The following is a 16,501-nucleotide window of genomic DNA, read 5'->3' on the forward strand; positions in this document are numbered from 1 at the left end:
AGTAATGGTTTAACAACAATTGACAACTACGATTCTACCCCTCCCAGATATTAATGTCACTCTGCTAAATGCTATAACCCTGGATACGTTTTCCAGTTAGAAATTTGTCCAATATGTTTTTAAATGCATTCACAGAGTCTGACATTATTACCTTCTCCGGCAGGGAGCTCCATAGTGTCCTGTAAATTAGGGATGGTTCCCATGGCCTGAGAAGACAAACAAGCAGCCCGGAAAAAGTGCTGGATGGTGCTTTCTATCACTTGTTTGTGCCTGATCAGCCACTGAATCATTCCTAATTCTTTCATATCCTCTTGGGGCCACTAAGCAAAGCAATTGCAATTAATAGCAAGAACATCTTCCCAAGTTAATTAGTATACACAGCAACTTCCTCAGCCCAGAGTTCATTTTACCTCTCTTACTAAAATGCTTCTGTTACAATCTGCAAGTGTAGTGGTTACATCACAGCGGGGCCCCAGAGACCTGGAGCCCATCTTTCCATTCTCGATTCTGATGGCAATGCCATGAGGAGGATTAGCTGTGTCCTGATTCAGAGGTGGACACAAATCCTGTCATGACTGTGTATTGTACACAGAGGTGCCACCAGTAGTGTCTCTAAAACACCATTGTTGCTCAGAATGTGTGGCGGAACTAAGTTGCCGGGGCCACTGCACCTGCGTACAAAAATGCAACATGCCTACGAAACGCTCGTGACACGCGTGGGTTTGACTAGCAACCCCCTGTTACCTCCCATAAAGCTCATTAACTGTCAATAACGCATTACTCAGACCTCCATCAGTACTCCATTGCGACGCAGTCACATGCACAGCACCAAAACATCGGCCAACTGTGCTAACATTGGCATAGCGTCCACCTGACTCAGACTCTAACAGCTCCTTAAAGAAAGCAGCAGTATAAAGAGAATAAAAATCAAACAAAACATTTCAATATTCACATTTTTTTGTTGCCGAATTTAACGGACTACCACTTATTTTATAGTAATAACGGTTGTCTCAATCCTTGTGTCGCTTCTAGTTGTCTTGGCAAAGTTATCGCTTACCCACTGTATCTAAATAGATTCTTGGATTCCTAATAAAGGGCCTAATTCAGAGCTGGACGCTGCAGCGGTCTCAGGCTGCAGCCCAGCGAAGTTTGCGCACGCACAGGCAGAGGTGGTCGTGGGGCAGTCGGGGGGGATGTTGGTGGTATTGGGACGGCATTGGGGGGCAACGCAGGCGTGTGCAGACTGTTTGCGGGGTGGGCCGCATCGGCTGTGTGACATGTGCGGGCAAAAACAGTAGGGGGCCATTCGGCAGGTGCAAAAGCATCGCCGCTGTGCATCTGCGGGGGGGGGGGGGGGCGTTTTTCTGCACATCTACGATCAGGTCTGAATTAGGCCCGCAGTCTGCATATGTGATACCCTGAAACTGCAGCCCAAATCAACTGTGGCACTACAGGTACCAGCATGACTTTAAAAAAAGTAAAATGTTTGCTGGAGTTGCATAGCACTGTGCTAGCAGCCTACAGCTTGCAGCACAGAAGGAGTTAACAGCACAGCTCATAGCTATACAGATTAGTCTGCAAAATGCAAAGGGCATGACTCACTCATTTGCAGACTCAGAGCGGGAAACTGAGAACGGGAAACACAGAGCGGGAAATCCCAGATAGAATGTGTACCTGGGAATGCAGGGTTATAAAAAGGTTGTCCTGCAGCAGCCTGGAGAGAGGACAGTCAGTGAGGAGAGTGAGCAGACAGTGAGGTGGATTTAGCCAGAAAGATGTAGCCCCAGTGAGGGCTCCCCACATGTTTAGGTGGGGAGTGATGCCAGCCACAGCAAAGCACTTGATGACAGAGGGAGACATCGCAGTGTAAGAGCAGCAGTATGCAGAATCCAGTGAAAGGGTGATGCCAGGAGAAAAGTGTGCTAATGGTGTGAGTCTCGAGAGGTATCTGGGTGAAGTGGTCGAAAGCCACGCGGCGTGAGTAAGCGCCCCCATGGAAAAGTATCTCGAGAGGTATCTGGGTGAAGTGGTCGGAAAGCCACGCGGCGTGAGTAAGCGCCCCCAAGGAAAATAATCCTCGCTAAGTAAGAGAGAGAGAGACGGTCACCTGATGTGTAGCACTACTGGTCACAGAATGCCCTGGTACGTAATGCTGTTTGCCATGTATATGCCGCTGCGACTAAGCGATGCGCTGGAGGAGGTGCCCTGATGTGTGATCCACTGTAACTTATGCTTTGTGCTGGAGGAGTGTTCACAAGTTATCCCTGCAATCTCCCTGTTTGATGTTTAAATAAACTTTATGCTGTTTATCTGAGACGGCCTGGCGCCCAATTCTTTATGCGCTGCACCGACACCTGTAGTCCACACCCACAATGTACTTGTAGTTAAAGACCTGATTCTTCAGGGGACCCTCTGGTAACTGTGGCTGAACCCATGACAAGCCGGGGCAAGGTAAGGGTGATGTACTATACACAGTGACTGCAGATCTTGCATACCTAATACTAGTGGGTTATCACACATACAGCAATGTGCAACTTCTAATACTGATATCATGACACTATCTGCACTATGAGGGTGATTCAGGACTGCTGATGCGATCCTTACTGCATTTAGCCCAATGGTTGGGTCCTGTGCATGTGCAGAACAGTCCTACGATCGCAGCACAAGAATGCAAATGCCTCTGCCGACGTTTGTGGAGAGGGACGGAAGCAGTGGGGGCCGGCGTTCGGTAAAATGCGCGCACATCATCCCTGTTTTCTGGAAGTAGTGGGGCCAAGGACTGCGTCACAAGACACAGTTTCCCTGGCCTTGCAAGTGTCCTGCGATGGCAAGGACAAGATAGGTCAGGCTCACTCAGCCAGCCGTCACAGATGGTCGTGATGGTCACCTCAGGTGAGATCGCATCACAAATGCAGGGAGGAGGTATGCTGCTGCAAACAGCTTTGCAATTGCAATCCTTAGTGACTTAGGGGCATATTCATTATCAGTTGATGTATAAATTGTGACATTCATCAAACTCCGAAAAAACATTTTTTCCGGAGTTTGACTGTGAAACTGTTCCCCATCCTGAGAGGACGAACAGCTTACGAATCTCAGCACAAGCTGCTGTTTACATGGCAGCTTGTGCTGCAGGGGTAGGGGGTCCGCGGCTGCAGAGTGATTTCTGCAGCCGGGAAGCCCCTGTGCCAATAGGCCAGTGCGGGCAGGAGGGAGGGGTGAACCACACTGAATGTAATCTCTGCTGCCGGGCACTGCGAGCAGCCACAGCGGCGGGGGATAGCAGCGGGGGACAGCGGCGGGAGCCGCACTGATTAATCTCCGCCGCTGGGCACTGTGGGCAGCCCCAACGGTGGGGTACAGAGGGGGGGAGCTTCACTGATTTATATGGGGACCGCCGCTAAATAACATGCTGATTAAGGGGAGCGGGCGCAACACATAACTTGGCGAATGGGACACACATTAAAGTGCCGGCGAGAGAGAGCTGCGGCTGCAGCGCTGCCTTCACCAGCCAGGCAGCGCTGCGTTCATACAAGCTGCTCATTACATTGCAGGGGAATCAGTACTCTGGCTGTGGCTTGCGCATGCGCAGTATGAGGAAGTCCTTGAGTGTGAGAGTTGAAAACTACAAATTCTCATTTTACAATATTTTCATGATGAATATGCCCATTAGGCCCTATCTTTGATGTTCCTAGCACCAGCATAATACAACAGATGCAAAGTAAGCTTTTCAACAGTTTAACTGGCGGCCATGAAAGTATTTTACATACATCAGTAAATGAACGCAACATTTATATCAGCCAGAAATGTGAAATAGCTGTAACAAAGTTTATTTGCAAATCTATATGCTAATGACTGAATTAATGACCACTCACTGGTTAATTAACATGCTCTACACACTTCATCCTCACTAACTAAGATCTGTAAGCCTTCTCTAAGGACAGGAGATATTAGTGAACAGATAAGCAGCCACTGCATTCATTAGTAGAATATTAATGAGCCCCAGTTATGTGCACTGCATTCAGCTTCTCACACATGAAAGATGATCCAGTATGATTGAATCATTGTATTCATTTTTCTGCTACCCCACTGGCGCAGGGCACCCACTGGTATTTGATTGGATTTGCATGCCAGTGAAAACCTGTTTTACTTACTATCTGGAGGTCGCTTCATAGACCTCCATCTGTTTAATTAGTGTTGAACATGAAAGGGGAGATGTAATAGCCTGCAATTCAGTAAAATTAGCTATTTTGTGGGGATCTTGAAAAGAGCAATACAGTATGTGTACGAGAGTCATTTGAGAAGTGTGGTAAAAAAAAAGCAGGTAAAGCAAATCGTATAAGAGTCAAACTTGACTGAAATTTTAAATAATACATTGTTTTATTTTTTTCTATTATATTGAAAAAATGGCGTCAATCAGCATTCCAACGGTCAAAATCTCAACAACAGAATCCTGACAGTATCCTGGTGAGTATTCTACCCTGTCCCTAAGCCAACCCTCCCGCAGCCTAACCCTAAAACTAACCTTAACCCTAATACTTTTTTGATCCGTCGGCATTGTGACTGTTGGGATTCCGCTGTTGTGATTGTGGCCATCGGGATCCTGACTACATCCCATGGTGGTCATTCCGAGTTGATCACTCGCTAGTGGTTTTTAGCAGCTGTGCAAACGCTATGCTGCCTCCCACTGGGGGTGTAATTTAGCTTAGCAGAAGTGCGAACGAAAGGATCGCAGAGCAGCTACAAAGTTTTTTTGTGCAGTTTTAGAGTAGCTCAAAACCTACTCAGTGCTTGCGATCACTTCAGACTATTCAGTTCCTGTTTTGACGTTACAAACACGCCCTGCGTTCGCCCAGCCCTGCCTGCGTTTTTCCTGGCATGCTTGCATTTTTCGAACACTCTCTGAAAACGGTCAGTTGACACCCAGTAACGCCCACTTCATGTCAATCACTCTGCGCCAGCAGTGTGACTGAAAAGCTTCGCTAGACCCTGTGTGAAACTACATCGTTCGTTGCAATAGTACGTCACGTGTGCGCATTGCGCCGCATACGCAGAAGTGACATTGTTTTGCCTCATCGCTGCACAGCGAACGAATGCAGCTAGCGATCAACTCGGAATGACCACCCATATGAAGCTTCGATTTTATTAATTGCTGCCAATCGCTGAAACAAGATAGCTGCAATTGTAACTATCTGATCTGCCTTACTGTAAATGACATATAAATAAAAAAAAGGAATGTAAAGCAGGGTATACACTACACGATATGTCGTCCTATCTGGCAGATCGTACCGACATATCGGGCACATCGTCTAGTGTGTATCCGCTATGCCGTTGATGATGCACGTTCCCGCGCGTTATCAGCAACATTCTCTGTTGGACGAACATGCAGGACAGAAGGATGACATCACTAGCGAGGGCCATGTTGCCGAATGCAGCATGGCCGTCGATGTTGCAGCTGGCATCGGTAAGTGTGTATGCACTGCCGGCCCCCCCAATGGGTACTGTCGTGTGCGATGTCTCTGGATACACACATCGTGTAGTGTGTGCCCAGCATAACGCTACTCCCCTCCCCATAACTCTACTCCCATAGGTCATTTGAATACATACAGTATACACAGCATTTTGCAGACGCTGATCTGGAGATGTACTGTAATACAGTACAAGTTATCCAGAAACAAATTCACCTGATCAAATTTAATCCATAGCGGTTCCACAATGTGCTCCAGTTTGGGATGGAAAAGCATTGCTATCCTCTCATTAATAAAATGAATAGCAGGCTCTAACCAGGCTTGTCAATGCTGTCCAAGAACCATAACAATTCACCACAGGCATTCACACAGTGTATCACCTTACAGATGATTTATTTAGAAAAGTGTGCTGAGAACAGAACCCTGTTCTATTTGAAAAGGAGTGCATTTGAAAAACTTTCATTACCTCAATGTTAACAGCACTATATCAGTTGGGAGTGCAGTTTTCCTTTAAGTAAGGCTATTAGGGCCTGACCAGACAAAAAGGAAATGATCAGCGTTGTACTGGCTGGCCGGGGATTTGCTTCCGGTCCATTTATGCCGGAACAATGTTTAGATGCACCCTGGCTTTTTACACCTGTTAAGCTGCATCACAGGTGAGAGTGCTGAGAACTGGATGCCTCTAAACATTGTTCAGGCATAAATGGACATGAAGCGAATCCCTGGAGAGACAAGGTAAAATTGAGATAAAGAAATCTTCTGGTCTGGATGGACTGCACCCAAGGGTTTTTATGGGACTTAGCTCAGAATTAGCAAGGCCCTTATATTTGATTTTCTATGATTCAATTACATCAGGAATAATACAGAAGGACTGGTATATAGCAAGGGTAGTCCCAATATTTAAAAAGGAAATTAAAACTCATCCTGGTAACTATAGACCAGTAAGTTTGACATCTATAGTGGGGAAATTACTGGAAGGTATAATAAGGGATAGCATACAAGAGTACTTGGATAACTCCAAGGTTATTAATAGGAATCAGCATGGTTTTGTGAGGGACAGGTCATGTCAAACCAACTTAATTAGCTTCTATGAGAAAGTGAACGAAAATTTTGACCAGGGAAACGCAGTGGACGTGGTCTATTTGGATTTTGCTAAAACCTTCGACACAGTGCCAAATAAAAGACTGATCTTCAATTTCAGAGAGCTTGGTTTAGGAGACACTATCTGCACTTGGGTAAGTAATTGGTTGGATAACAGGAAACAGCATGTGGTGGTTAATGGGATGTTTTCTGACTGGGTCTCAAGTCTCAGTAGAATACCGTAAAGATCAGTACTCGGGCCATTACTGTTTAACTTATTTATTAATAACCTAGGAGTGGGTTTGGAAAGCACAGTGTCAGTTTTCGCAGAAGATAGTAAACTCTGTAGAGTAATTAATTCAGACATGGATATGGAGTCTGTAAAGAACGACTTATTTAAACTGGAAGTTTGTGCAGATAAATGGAGAATGAGGTTCAATATAGAAAAATGTAAACTTATGCACCTTGGGACTAGGAACAATCAGGCAGGCTATAAATTAAATGGGCAAATTGTAGGGGAAACAGTAGTAGAAAAAGATTTGGGGGTGCTCATTGATAATAGACTTATTAGCAGATCCCAATGTCAAAGTGCAGCAACAAAAACAAATAAGGTATTAGGATGCATAAAACGGGGAATTGAGACAAGGGATGAGAGTGTAATCCCTGTCACTGTACAAAGCATTGGTACGGCCACAACTTCAATATTGTGTACAATTCTGGGCACCGCACTTTAAAAAAAGATATCTTGGACCTTGAAAGGGTTCAGAGGCAAGCCAACCAAACCGATCAAGGGGTTAGTGGCACTGGGCTATGAGGAAAGGCTTACTAGGTTAGATATGTTTACACTCGAAAAGAGGTGTCTAAGAGGAGACATTATTCATATTTACAAGTATATAAAGGGACAATACAAGGATCTATCAGGCGATTTGTTTTTTTTCGAAAAAGGCTCTACACAGGTCACATGGGCACCCTCTGAGGTTGGAGGAGAGAAAATTTCAAACCGATTGTAAAAAATGGTTCTTCACAGTAAGGGCAGAAAAAATGTGGAATTCTCTGCCAGAGAAGGTAGTAATGGCATACTCAGTTAATATGTTTAAAAATGGATTAGATAAATTCCTAGCTGAACGAAATATCCAAAGATATAGCATATAACCACTTGCCTTGCATGGTCGTATCAGATGCGACCATGCCTGCAAGTGCTCTATCTGACCTGGTCGCACAGGATGCGACCAGTCACATAGACAGTGTTTGCAGCGGCAAGGAAGGGAAACTTCCCTCCGCTGCTTCTGTCAGAGGGACTGGAAGGTCCCTCTGCCTCCCTGCACTCTCCCCCACTGATTGCTGTGCTGCCGGTCACTGCTGATCGGTCAGCACGGTAGGATCCCCCACTTCCAGCGCCTGCAGACAATGGCAGCCGCTGGTAAGTGTAAACCAACCACCCCAAGCCGACCCCTGTGTACTTGGCAGCTGTCCGGGGAGTAAAAACTAAAGTCGCAATGTTCCCGATGTCCCGATGGTCACTATGTTCCCGATCGATGTTCCGATGTTTGAGGGAGAGAAAGGAAAAAAAAAAATATATATATATATATAAAAATTTTGGATAGGGTTAAATTCATGTTCTTCACCTAATTCACTCATAAAAAAACTACAATTTCTGAGCGGTTTTTGGCGAAAAAAAATTGTCAGTTACGCGGTCAAAGGAAGAGAATGTTAGAAAAAGCATGAATTATAGCTGTTTTTTAGACCTATAAACATAACTTAATCTGGGTCATTATAGTTAACAAGGTATATACTGAGTAGTGTAAGAATTATAATACAGGTTGAACTCGATGGACTTTTTGTCTTTTTTCAACCTCATCTACTATGTTACTATGTTACCAGCCCGACACAGGAAATGACATAAGCTACCTTTGTTCTTTCCATAGGGAAGTTGGTGGCCTGTATTTCAAATTGTATTGAACACTGGTGAGGTCAGAACAAGAAGAAGATCACTAGAAGCATTAACAAGGGAACAGTCAAGGGGAATCGTCAGGTGGACTGGATCAGACCACTGGAAATTTACTGAGAGTGCTAACAGAACCAGAGGCAATAGTACAGCTATAAAGCCTAATACTCTGGTACCTCAGCAGTACTCTGAGATTTCCTTTAATAGGCAGAAGATTCAAACTTGGCGCCAAATGTGACGTCACATTTTCATGCACCTATACCTTTAAGATGAAGGGAGGGCCGCGTGCGCATTCCATTGGGAATACCTGCAACCAGGGTATACAGAGGTGCAACCTGCCCCACAGAATCTGCCGGCCTACCAGGAGCCAGAGCTGCCTGAACTGCAGCTAGGGAGGATGAGTACCAGCCACCACAACGGACACCAGAAGTGTCAGAGGCAGAAGGCTGAGGCAGGTGCTGAGCAGTAGAAGACCAGCATCTGCCGGCCACAGCACCACAGCCGCCCAGGATGAACCAGCACTATTTGACTGGGTAAGAAAGAGACGCGGTCCAGCGTGCCTTGACATTTAGGAACAGTGGTACTACAGGAGCTGTTTGTAAATGCTCTTGTTCAGCAGAACTTGAAGATCATGGGGCTGATTTATCAATGAGTTTTATCAATGGCCATCCCTATTGTAACCTTGTGGCCTAGTCCACCTGATTGCATTACCTTGATGATTGCGCATGGACGCTATCCTCTAGCATGCGGGGGGTCGCCCAGCACAGGCTCCCCGCTAAAATGCCAGCGCATTACTAACCAGCGATGCGCTCACATGTTTACGGAATCCCCCTGCTTGCCGGGCTGCCATGTTTTGGGTTGCAGCGGCTGCGTGTGACGCCTCCGTTGTCCGGACTGTGCTCGCACCCCCCAACACCGTAGCGGCACCCCCAATTTCTGCATCACCACCCCATCACCTGGCGACCCGGCGGCAGGGGGAGGTCACCAGGCTCCATAGCAATGCATGCTAACATGGACGATATTGTCCATATTGGACTGCATGTTTAAACGCGCCGGCACCAGCGATGAACGAGCGCGGGGCCTGAACGGTATCTCGTTCATTAATGAACGAGATCGTTCATATCTTTCACTGGTATCGACCAGTGTGTAGGGCTCTTAAGATGACTACAAAGTACAAAATAAAAAATATAATGATTTATTAATTGTGACTATAGGGCTGATTGAGAGGTAGACACTAATTGCACAGTGCACAAATATGTAGGGGTAAATTTACTAAGATGGGAGTTCTGTTTAAGATGGAATGTGGTCCATAGCAACCAATCAGATTCTGCTTCTCATTTATCTAGCACCTTCTAGAAGATGATACCTGGAATCTGATTGGTTGCTATGGACAACATCCCATCTTAAACAGAACTCCCATTTTAGTAAATTTACCCTGTTGTCTTCTATGATCCACTGCTGCGTATGATGATGCAGCATCAGATCAACTACGTCACCATCAAACATCTGACTAATCCTCAGGTTACTCAGGATGTCCAGTGAAATCACCCAGCTGAAGCCAGTAGAGTTGTGTCTGGGGACTCAGCCTCTGGCTTCAGCATGCCCACATTTTTCTGGGATCCTGCCTGTCGCCACCCACCAATTGTCAGCAGCATCTCAATCATGCTGAAGCGTTTGGAGAACTGCGAACGACATTGCAGCCCCAGATCTGTACGTGTGCAGTGCGGCTCCTGTGCATGCACGGATCTAACAGCATCATATCTGAATTAGGTCCATAGACATTTATTTGAATATAAATATAAATGATGGATTTTTATGTTATATGATGAGAAGGATGATCGCTACATCATTTAGAGTAACACCCCTAATAACAATTACTCTGTCTGCTAACAGGGGTTGGGATATTGCAGACTAAAATTTCTTCTGATGAAAAGATGGTAGAGGCAAATAAAGACCACAATAAAACTGATAAAAAGATCATTACCTTAGGATAGGCATATCGCGTACTGATGGGGTAATCGGCACCCAAAAAATGCGGCAGTTCCATGTTGGGTACGAGGGTATTGTTGATAGATAAATAGGCTAGTCTAGCTCCGTCAGGAGACCACCAGTGAGCGACATAACTATGCAGCACTTCCTCTGTAACAGAAACACATACAGACAGTTGACTGCCATAATGTTCCAGTTGGCCACACTCGTAAACCCCTTTAACCACTGGAAATCAGTTTTGTGAATATGAGGAATGTATGCAATCAGTAAATCAATCACGTCTTAAGATCTGCATGAGCCAAATACAAAAGGCCTATATATACTGGACAGATTTTATATATATATATATATATATATATATATATATATATATATATATATATATATATATATAGAGAGAGAGATATATATATAGAGAGATATATATATAGAGATATATATATATATATATATAGAGATATATATATATATATATATATATATATATATATGAGAGAGAGAGAGAGAGAGACACTGATCAGCCATGACATTAATACTATTGACAGGTGAAGTGACCAACATTGATTATCTTGTTACAATGGAAACTGTCATAGAGATATACTGTATTAGGCAGGTTGGGTATGCGTGACTGGCGGTCAGGAGACCGCTGGTAACCATACCGACGCTTGGATCCCGGCTTTGAGATGGCTGGCGGGGGAGCGCAACAAGTTCCTTGTGGGCTCGGTGGCGAGCTATGCTCGCCATAGGTTTTATTCCAACTCTATGTGTGTCGTGGGAATAGTCTCTGCTAGTTGGCATGCCGACCGTCGGGATTCTAAGGGGGCGGGATGTAGGGGGAGGTATTGTGACCACCGGTCACATACGTACATCTTGTATTAGGCATTTACACTCAGTTCTTGAAGCTGATTTGTTCGAAGCAGGGAAACTGAGTGATTTTGACAAGGGTCAAATTGTTGGCTCCAAAACAGGCCTTGTGAGCTGTTGCCGATATGCACTGCTTAGTACCTACAAAAGTGGTCCAAGGAAATACAACCCATGAACCAGGGACAGGATCATGGGCTCCCCAAGGCTCATTGATGGCATGGGAAGTAAAGGCTAGACCGTCTGATCCTATACCATCAGAAGAGCTACTGTAACACAAATTGCTGAAAAGGTTAATGTTAGCCATGATAGAAAGGTGTCAGAAGTTGAACATAGTAAATCCTGGCTTGCTGTGTATGGGCCTGCTGACTGTCGGAGCGTCCATGCTGACTCTTGTCAACTGCTACAATAGACACATGTGCATCAAAACTGGACCATGGAGCAATGGAAGAAGGTGGCCTGGTCTGATAAATCATGTTGTATTTTATATCATGTGGATGTCCGGGTGCATGTGCGTGGTTTACCTAGGCAGTAGATGGCACCAGGATCAAATATGATTAGAAGGCATCCCAGCGGAGGCAGTGTGATGCTCTGGGCAATATTCTGCTGGGAAACCTTGGGTCCTGGCACATCCCTTCATGGCAACGGTATTCCTGATGGCAGTGGCCTCTTTCAGCAGTCTAATGTGCCCTGTCACATTACAAAAAATTGGCTAAGAATGGTTTGAAGAACATGACAAAGAGTTCACGGTGTTCCCCAAATTCCCCAGATCTTATTCCAATCGAGTATCTGTGGGATGTACTGGAAAAATAAAACAGAGTCATGGAGGGACCAACTTGCAATTTGTAGGACTTAATGGATCTGCTGCTAACGTCTTGGTGCCAGATACCACAGGACACCTTAAGAGGTCAGAGCTGTTTTGGCGGTATGAGAGAAACCTGCACAATGGGGGTAATTCAGATCTGATTGCTGGCCTTCGTTTTTTGCTGCCCTGCGATCAGATAGTCGCCGCCCAAAGGGGGAGGGAGAAATTGCTATGCAAGTGCAAAAATAATTTTGTGCAGTCTCTGCACAGCCCAGGACTTACTCAGCCGCTGCATTGTAATCCTGCTGATCGGGACCAGGGGTGACGTCAGACACCCTCCCCCAAAACGCCTGAGCCTGCCTGCGCTTTTCCGGACACTCCTGGAAAACGTTAAGTTTCCACCCACAATCGCCCTCTTCCTGTCAATCTCCTTGTGAACGCCCGTGTGTTCAGATTTTTCCCACCATCCCGTCGCTAGGCGCAGATGCCTGTCGCTGTTGTGCGACGCGCCTGCACATAGTGATGCATACGCATATGCAGTTCAGATCGGATTGCCCTCTGTGCGAAAACGCATAGCAGCGATTAGATCTGAATTACCCCCAATATTAGATAAATTATTTTAATGTTATGGCTGATCGGTGTACTGTATATAAAAAAAACTTTTTTTTTGCAGAGGGAGGCATACAGGATTAGGATTGGTAAAGATGTGGATTCTTAATGTTAGTGAGCCGAAGAATTGCTCTGCCAACCATTTATATGTCACACAGTTACACAGTCACAGATAATCCCATCTCACCACAGTTCTCACCAGTAGAAATGCATTTTACAGAGCCTAACCTTGATAGGTCCAGTCAGTGATACCATTAAGCAAACTTTCTGGATCCCCAGATGATGTGAGTCTATGTACAGGACCAGAAGCTTCCTCTTGATAGTATATATCAGTTTTAAAGATGAACATCTAGAACGCATACAATGAAAAATAAGTATTTAGAAAGTAAATGATTTACAGAATTTTGCACACTATTAAACACTGTGGACTATAAGGGCAAAAAGACATTGGCCCTCATTCCGAGTCGTTCGCTCGGCATTTTTCATCGCATCGCAGTGAAATTCCGCTTAGTGCGCATGCGCAATATTCGCACTGCGACTGCGCCAAGTATCTTTGCTATGAAGATAGTATTTTTACTCACGGCTTTTTCATCGCTCCGGCGATCGTAATGTGATTGACAGGAAATGGGTGTTACTGGGCGGAAACAGGCCGTTTTATGGGAGTGTGGCTGAAAACGCTACCGTTTCCGGAAAAAACGCAGGAGTGGCCGGAGAAACGGGGGAGTGGTTGGGCGAACGCTGGGTGTGTTTGTGACGTCAAACCAGGAACGACAAGCACTGAACTGATCGCACAGGCAGAGTAAGTCTGGAGCTACTCTAAAACTGCTAAGTAGTTTGTGAGCGCAATATTGCGAATACATCGGTCGCAATTTTAAGATGCTAAGATACACTCCCAGTAGGCGGCGGCTTAGCGTGTGTAACTCTGCTAAATTCGCCTTGCGACCGATCAACTCGGAATGAGGGCCATTGGGCCTAATTCAAGGTTGATCGCAAAAGCAAAATCTTCCTCTAATGGGCCAAACCATGTGCACTGCAGGTGGGGCAGATATAACATGTGCAGAGAGAGTTAGATTTGGGTGAGGTGTGTTCAAACTGAAATCTAAATTGCAGTGTAAAAATAAAGCAGCTAGTATTTACCCTGCACAAAAACAATATCATACCCTTTTCAGACCGCCAGCTTTTAACACGGGTTAGTGCACATGAGCGTGCATAACACGTGTTGCTGTGCAGTCTGAAAGGGCCCAGTTGGAATAATCCGGGTTGAGCGACCTGGTATTCCAACTCGGGTAGCGAGCAGGGTTGCTCGTGTCAATTATCCATTTTGTTTTCATTCGTACCTGTTGCCACCTTAGCTTAAAAAACAGAGGCCTAGAAGAAAACCGTTTCCATGTGACTCACCAGCTGGCTCCCACAAGGTCCCCAGCCAGCATACTGTATAGTGCTCTCATTTCTTCCAGGTGGACTTAGAGTCCAGAGATCCCTGTAATAAGCAATATACAATATTTTGTTATTGTTGTTGATTATAAAGTGCAACATTCTGCCAATCATGTTAATGTGATCTGCCCAAGTCTTTCCTTTTACTGAAGACAAATACAGTATAGGGGCCGATTCAGACCCTGACGCAGATGTGCAAAGATCGTTATGAACCGATTTCTGCACATCTGCGCATGCGTGTACGGCGGCACGCGCATGTGCAAGGTCCTAAACTGCGTTCTTAAGACCTGGAGGGGGTGGGAATGGGGTGTCGATGCCGCATTTTGTGGGCATCGATACTCCATTTTAGGGGTGCAGTCCAGAGAACACAGGCGTGCCCGGACTGTTTGCGGGGCGGGCCATGGCAGCTGTGTGACGTCACATGGTGGGTAGCAGTCTGCCTTCACAGCTTGGCAGCTCAGCTGCGCAGAGGGCTACTCGAAACATATGAAAGCATCGCCACCTAGCGATGCTCTCGCATGCCTACAGGGTGGGTGAATAGGCGGATCCAGGAGGGGGCACTCGGGCTCGTGCCCCCCCCCCCCCCCCCTTGTCATTTCTGACTTCTTTTTTGTTTCAAAAGGAGAACAGCAGCAGCACTACTGCTATTTCCGTCAGTCAGATTTGATAAAAGAGCCGGAAAGCACTAGGACCCGCCACAGCTCTAACAGCAAGTCCGTGTGGTAACTAATGGGGAGGCCCCCTGCTCACACCGCAACCTACCTCCCCCACTGCCAGCCGGCCAGAGTCCAGCCCAGGCGCAGGGTTCAAATGCCAGCATCGAGTAAGACTGTCCCTTATGACAGCGCAGAAAGCTTAACACTCATTGCAACCCACAGTTTCCCAGCGTTTCCTCCTCCACTTCCTTTACCACCATGCTAGGTGCAGTCAAACTCAGCTCAGCTTTGAGAAGGCGGCCTGTGTGATTGTGACAGGGCTGTCCTGCAGATGTCTTATGCTGCTTGTTGGAGATCCAGCTGGCTACTTCTGCTAATCAAAGATGGACAGTTCGTGTCCTGCAGCTGAGTCTCACTGCAGTCCCCAAAACAAGGTATGCTGCACCTGCCCCCACCAACTGAAAACTTTAATAATTATATTGTGCTGGGGTGCCTTCCAGGCTCCCATAACTAATGGAACAGGTGACCAACATTTCAAGGCCCAATCAGCCTTTTCATCAGGGTGAAACATTGGCATTAAACCAGCAGGGATGCGCTCCTACAGCCATTCATTACCTGATGGTGTATTCAGTGTGAGACTGTGAGGCCACACCCCGTGATACCACACCCCTTATCTGGGAGCACACATGCCTTAGGTGCATGTAAATATAACTATTACCGTTCCCCTATCATGGTGCCCCCCCTTTCATTTTCTTCTGGTTCCGCCCCTGGGTGGGTGGAGGGGTAATGGATCCAGCATGCGGGGCAAACTTGCACTGTGCTGGGCGTCCCCCCACATGTCAAAGTAATTGATCATAGATGTGTGTTTTCTTGCACATCTACAGTACGCTCAAGTCTGAATTAGGCCAATAGTTCTTACTTTTGAACCTGGAAACAGTAGTGCAGTACATGCAATTTATTTGTTTGAGGAAAAAGGCAACAAAAATGATATATTAATCTATTCAATACATCCTTTATTTTTTTCTTTATTTTTGCAGTCTCAAATAGAGATAATGAATGTGCATGTATGGATCTGTTCATAATCCATAAAACAAGGTAACTGCTATTGCTGGGAGGGTATATGTTCAAGATATCGGCTGTCGGGATCCTGGCAGTCGGAATGCCGACACCTGTCAGAACACCGATACCAGAATACCGATCTCATCAACATCCCGATGCCTAAATCCCAACAGCTGGAAGGTAAGTATAACCAGGAGGGTTAGGGTGCACAATCCTTCTGCTATTAAGCCTTGTCTGCAACTTACAAGCCTCTGCTTTCTATGCTTGCTTGAAAAAATGAGTGACAAATAGAGACTCTGGGAAATCAGACTCGCAGCACAGGTATATGCACCTAAACAAAGGCTGGAAAGAGATGTGCTAATTAACACAGCTGTGGAATCTTTGCTTGGCATGCTTTCTGCTTCTTAAAATTATAATAAAATATGCTATTTTGCTTTTATATTTCAAACAAAAAGTCTTTTTGCCTGATTACATCGTTGGATGCTTTAATGTATATGATAAGAAGTGAATTTTATTCCGCTGTTACATGTTTTTTTATAGCCTGCAGAAATGGGCAGCACGGATGGTGTAATGGTTAGCATTACTGCCTCACAGCACT

General features: G+C 45.7%; 1 long non-coding RNA gene across 1 annotated transcript; it reads right to left on the bottom strand.

Annotated features, from left to right (window-relative positions):
• Positions 1-10,479: 10,479 nt before the first annotated feature.
• LOC135050699 (uncharacterized) lies at positions 10,480-14,228 on the bottom strand. The gene is made up of 3 exons (XR_010241750.1): positions 14,153-14,228; positions 12,983-13,103; positions 10,480-10,629 (listed from the first exon to the last, which is right to left on the bottom strand). It is a non-coding gene; the product is annotated as an uncharacterized LOC135050699 (long non-coding RNA).
• Positions 14,229-16,501: the final 2,273 nt, after the last annotated feature.

The sequence above is a fragment of the Pseudophryne corroboree genome, chromosome 2 (assembly GCF_028390025.1).
Source record: "Pseudophryne corroboree isolate aPseCor3 chromosome 2, aPseCor3.hap2, whole genome shotgun sequence".
Lineage (NCBI taxonomy): Eukaryota > Metazoa > Chordata > Amphibia > Anura > Myobatrachidae > Pseudophryne > Pseudophryne corroboree.